The sequence below is a fragment of the Bidens hawaiensis genome, unplaced genomic scaffold, assembly GCF_021521415.1.
Source record: "Bidens hawaiensis isolate Kalapana, Puna unplaced genomic scaffold, B.hawaiensis_p1.1 tig00000458_1, whole genome shotgun sequence".
NCBI classification, from domain to species: domain Eukaryota; kingdom Viridiplantae; phylum Streptophyta; class Magnoliopsida; order Asterales; family Asteraceae; genus Bidens; species Bidens hawaiensis.
In genome coordinates, this window is record NW_027491030.1 from 4,764,844 (window position 1) to 4,770,940 (window position 6,097).

A 6,097-nucleotide genomic window follows, 5' to 3' on the forward strand; every position below is an offset into this window, starting at 1 on the left:
GATATTTTAATTCCAATTCTTCTGAATTCCCAAAAATTTTGTAAAACGAATGTGTCTTTAAGTGGCTCATATTTTTATTTTAAAGGTTTTATGAGACAACGGAGTAATATGAAGTATTTTTACTAAACGTAAGACATTGAGCTAAAATAATTAATATGCAATCAATAATCATGTTACTATTATTATTGTTATAAATTCAAAAAAAGTCTTGAAACTAAATCAATTTTAGTACTAAAATAAAATGCATTTTGGTTTTTAATTGATATGCATTAAAGAGACGAAATTTGAGTATCACCCTATCACATCATTGGTCTTGATAACAACTTTTGAATTGATTTAAGGAGAGTACAATGGGTTTCGTTATTTTTTTGTCCGCTAATTGAATTTGCCTAAAACGCAGCCAATCATGATGATTAAATTTCCATTAGGCTATGTGTAGTAGTGCAGGGCTATAAAATTGAGCGTTTTGTGTTGTGTGGCATCCGGTCAGCAATGAGTGTGTTTTTGTAATTTTGTTTTAAGGTGTAAATGTGTAATGGTGTGCAGCCAATATATATATGTATACAGGGACGTAGGCAGCTTTAGGGGTACGGGCGGCCGAACCCTTACAAAATTTTGTTATAGTGATATATTAGTGTATTTTGACATCGACCCGTAGACATTTCAACATCAAACCCATAGAAAACCCAAATACAAGTGATAAACAATCGGCCGTCTGTCCCTCAAAATTTTCCGAACTCAGAAAAAATTTCTGGCACGCCACTATATGTATATATATATTACACATACTAATATAATACTTTTAAAATTAAAATCCACCCCGGCAACAAAAACTCCTCGCCCCGGCTCTTTTTGCTCAACTTTATTGCCCACTACGTGTATTCTTAGTTGGTGAGGTCACAATCCCACATGTTTTCTCTGAAGAATTAGGAATAGTCCGCGGACAAGAATTAAAGAGGCATAAGAAATTATTGAATTGGGGGCCACAACATTATTGAATTGGGGTCACGCAAGTATTGAATGAGGTTTTGAGGGTTGGTAGCACCTAATTATTTTCTTTTGGAAACAAAAAGAGGAAGATCCTCACATAATTCGGTTTGAATTTATTGTTTTCGTTATGAATTTAGATTTAAAAACATATTATTTTGTTTTGTTCTTGAGTTGATTATTGGCTAAACACTAGCTATCTGGGGTTTTGATGATTATTCGCGGATATTATCTTGGTTTTTGGATTTTATTGTTGGGTTAATGTTAGAGTAAAGAATCGTTTTACAATTGATTTGATGTGTTTGCGTATCTAGTTTTGATTTATTATTAATCTTTGTTTTGCATGTGTCTTGTTGAATGTCTTTCAGTTATAGCCTTATAGGTGCATGTTTAGGTCAATTACTGTGTGTTTGTGATTTTTTATAGTTTTGCTAGACGTATAAATGTATATGCACATTGATTGGTGATTTGTTAGAGCTTTATATTCTATTTATCTAAAGACTGAGAGGTAATAGATAGTCGGGTTGTCCTTGAGATTAGGTGTTTAAGCTAGAACACTCTGACAGGAGGTTTCCCTAATTTCATTGTAATTTCGTGTCTTATCGATTGTACTTATGTTACCCCTTTCACTTTAGGGCGTATTGAGATAGTGAGACTGACAGATAATCTATCTTTTAGGGTACTTTATGTTGTTGGAGAGACTGACAGACAATCCAACCATCAGGTAAGTTTACACGCCCCTTAGGATTTCCTTTTAGATCACACCTGAGGAATGATCAGTGATCCACTAGGTTGTCGTCTACGGGTGTCTATTTTAAGATCCTGGTTCCACAAGTAGGATTCTAAACCTAGGTAGTGCTTCTCCTATCTTTGAGTTCGTTTAGGTGATCGTGTCGAAGTCTGTCAGTGCCAGTGCTGGTTTTATTTAATTTTGTTAGTTGTCAAATAAGTAAACTCATTAAGTTCTTAGTTAAAGTCTAGTTTAACTGTCACTAGTGTCGTTTGGGTTTGCTATTCGAACTTTATTATGCTTAACTATAGTCGATAGGTACACTTGAATGTCTAGTGGTCTAGCATTAGAAGAGTATATATGTTTAAACTAGAGTGTCTAGGTTAGGTTAAGTTTTTATAAACCGCTTTTAACACATCAGTTATATTATTATATGCATGCTATTAAATCATATTGAATTAACCATAATTTGAACCTTAATTTTTTCTTTTTTGTTATTTTGTATAGAATATTTAGTTGCAAAATAGAAAGAAAGAAAAAGGGGACTCAAGTAGTAAAATACAACAGTTTGAAAAATAAAAAAAAAGGTAGTAAAATACCATGACTAAAGTTTTGGTGTGGTGTGGGGAAAGGGTGAGGCAAAGACAAAACCCATCATATATGAAAATTTATGTCTATTTGAAAACTCATCCAAACTAAAATTACAAAATAATAACAATATAATATACATCTTTTACTGCTTAAGTTGGTATATGCTACCCTAGACTTTCATTAATCTTGTGAATTTTTATTGGGTGGATTATTGTCACGGTCTTCTGATTTAATAATATGAGGATGATAGTTAAGGTTTAAGATATTAAGATTTCATGTTTGAAACATGATTCAATGGGAATTTCCCACAATAATAGATTTCCTCCTTAATAAAACTCTTGAGAGAGTCAGACATAGAGTGTCAAAATCCACATGAGGTGTTTCAAACGTTGTTAAACAGAAAGAATGGATTGTTATTAATTAGTATTCTTGACCCTATGATAAGTCAATTCAAGGGTCCAAAAAATGTTGTGTAGTTTGTCAAGAAGAGAATATCCTTATATATAGATAATAATAGGTTTAAATTGATAAAATAAATTGTGTAGTTTAAGCCTACGTATGACATGATATTATTATTAAGTATATAAGCTTATCGATTCCTCCTTTACCACTAGCATTGCTCAAGTAGTTGGTTGTTCAAATCTCGTTTGATATCAGTTCGGCTTACAAGCTAGTCGAGCTTGAATCAACATTTAAATTTCAACAATGAGCAGCTAATGAGCGACTTGTCTTGTTTTCATCCCTACTTATATATTAGGATGTCATCCAGCTTGTTCTTTAATTTTGAACCCTATTTGAATAACTTAATGGCGACAACGCTTATGATATTATCTTTTACAATAGTTGAGAGCTCGATTTAGATGTTGAATGGACCCTATATAGTTATCATATATCTCATAGATGATTTACACACTTAAAACTATTATTGCATACATAGTGTATGCTTCGATGACTTAGAGATTTCAACGTATGTTTTGTGTAGTTCACATATATAATATAAACGTCGTGTCAGCAATTTATAGACGGACGTACATGTTTCTTTCTTTTGCTTTAACATTTGATACCAAAAAGTTTTAAGTGTATGTGATGGACTGATGGCACTTTTAAAGAATACCTATGGGTATATATATATATTGAAAAGCCAAATATATTAAAAAAAACAAATAGTAACCACTTATGAGAGACAAGTAGCCCGAGAAAAGGAAAAATGGAAAAGCTAAACAACAAAGTTTATAAAGGGAAATTAACGAAATTAAACCAACACCACTTCTCCCAGTCAAGACTAAGCCTTTTGCTCATTTGTTTGACTGATAAGAAGATTTTCAAACACCATCTTGAACATTGATAATGGTGTGTTATTAAAGACTACATCACTCCTCGACAATCAAATCATCCAACATGCCGTTGCAACCACCCAACACTTCTCTTTGCATTTGATGATTTTACTAGGATAATCCATGGTCTCTTCTATCGAAAATAATTGCCCAAATGTTTTTATGCCTTTACAATGCATAAATAAACATTGCGTCTGCACAACTCAACTATCCCACATTAATGCCCATAGTGTTTAAAGCATATTTGGTTGTAATGCGATCCAGGACGCATGAAAAAGTTTATTTTAAGGGGTGTATATAGATATTTCAATTCAACATGTCAGATGACTCAGATCTCTAGGAAAGGTATTGTTTATGTATTTATTTCGATAGGCACAAATCTGAGCATGTCTGGCTACTATGATGAAAAGGAGCTCCCACTAGAATCTTTACACTTGGCTCTCTTAGGTTATGTGTAGTGGAGGGGCTACAATTGGGGGCGAATTATGACACGTGACGTCCAGTCAGCAATGGGGACGAATTTGTTTTTGGGGTGTAATGGTGTAGGGGCTACAAGTTGGACCCACAGTATCTTTTTTATTATTTTCTTTTTATAATTAAACTAATAAATAAAAACTAATTTAATTAAATAATAAAATAAAAATGCATTAAAATTAAAAAGAAATACAAAAAAATACATAACTAAAAATATAAAAAAACATATAGCTCGGTTGGCGTACATGTTTAGGTTCGAGTCGGGAAATTGAAACGGATAGCTCGGTTGGTTTAGTTTCATCGAGTTCCATTGTAAGTTCACGTTCGGTTGGTTTTGCGAACCATGGTGTTGACCGAAAGGAGGGAATGGGTGGTTCGGTTGGTTCGGGTTGTTTCTAGGATTCATTTTGCATATACATATATATACACACACACAACATATATACATATACATATACATATATACACACACAACATATATACATATACATATATATATATATCACACAACATATATACATATACATATACATATATATACACACACAACATATATACATATATATACACACACATACATATAATATAATAATAATAATATTTATTCTTCTTCCAGGCGATAAAAACATCCCGTCCCCGCCCCAATTCGTCTACATATCGCCTGGGGGGTGATGTTTGCGCCCAATTTCGCCCATTTGTCGTCTGAACCCACGCCCACTACACATAGCCTTACCTCCATAAGTTTTATTTCAATTCTTAAAGCACTAGTCATTATCTGAAAGGACATGGAGCATATGGGTTGTCAACTTGAACTTTTGAAGGTTATAGTGCCAATTTTTTTTTCTAGTTTGGCAAATAATGTATAGTTAGTTTAAAAAGTTTATTTTTTGTATATAGGTCATTCATGTTTTTCAGTTCTTGTCAGTTGCATTCAAATCACGACTCCGTTAAATTTAATCGTTAAGTCAGGGGTAGACATGTCTCTTCACTCTTTCTTTATTATAATATTTATTTAAGTGAACTGCGGTTTTCGAATTTGTGGATCGTCCAAATCTGCGGTTTTAGTTCAGTAGTTTCAAATTTGCAATTTTCTTGCCTTTGGTTTCATTTCACTTGAAATTAAACCGAATTCCCTAATCTCGTTAAAGTCTGGTAACTAAACCCATAAGTGTGCCCTTCACGTGAGGGGCATTTATTTGCCAAACCTGCGGTTTTAGTGGATGGTCCATATGAAAATAAATAAACTTTTTAGACTAAATTCGTATTATTTGTCAAACCACAATGACGAAAATGACACTTTACTCTATATAATATACCTTCAAATTGGCAACCCATATGCACCATGTCCTTTTAGATAATGACTAGTGCTTTAAAATAACCATGTTTTTAGCATAATTTTTTGGTATTAAGGGCTATCGGTTTCTTATATGTATATACTTAACATGTTTACCATACATACATACATACATACATACGTTCGTACTTTCTTGTCTTAACTTACTTAGCACTTACATAACTATCTTTATGTTTTAAAGAATCTTTAGCCTTATAACCTCACAAATATTATGAGGACATGGTCCCTATCTTCACAAATATTATATTTCTTTCTACATTCGTTCAACATTTCTATATCATTCATATACCATCCATAAAACATTCATATAACATATACGTATCACTTAAGGTAAGTGTATTAACTAATCACACGAGTATACACACAACTCCAAAAAACATAACAACGAATAGGGCTAGAAACTCATCTGGATCTTGTTTCTTTCAGAGTTAAGTGTAACACATCTCCTTAGTTGTGCACTGTTAAATGTTTAACAATTATAAACGTCACTTAACTACTCTTAACCATATCATATTCTAGGTTAGTGAATCCCCGAACGAACACGGGTCGAGGGCAGTGCCCCTGGCTGGGGTTATTTTCGCTAATAAGGCTTTATTAATAATTCATCAGAAAAATGGATTTTATTAT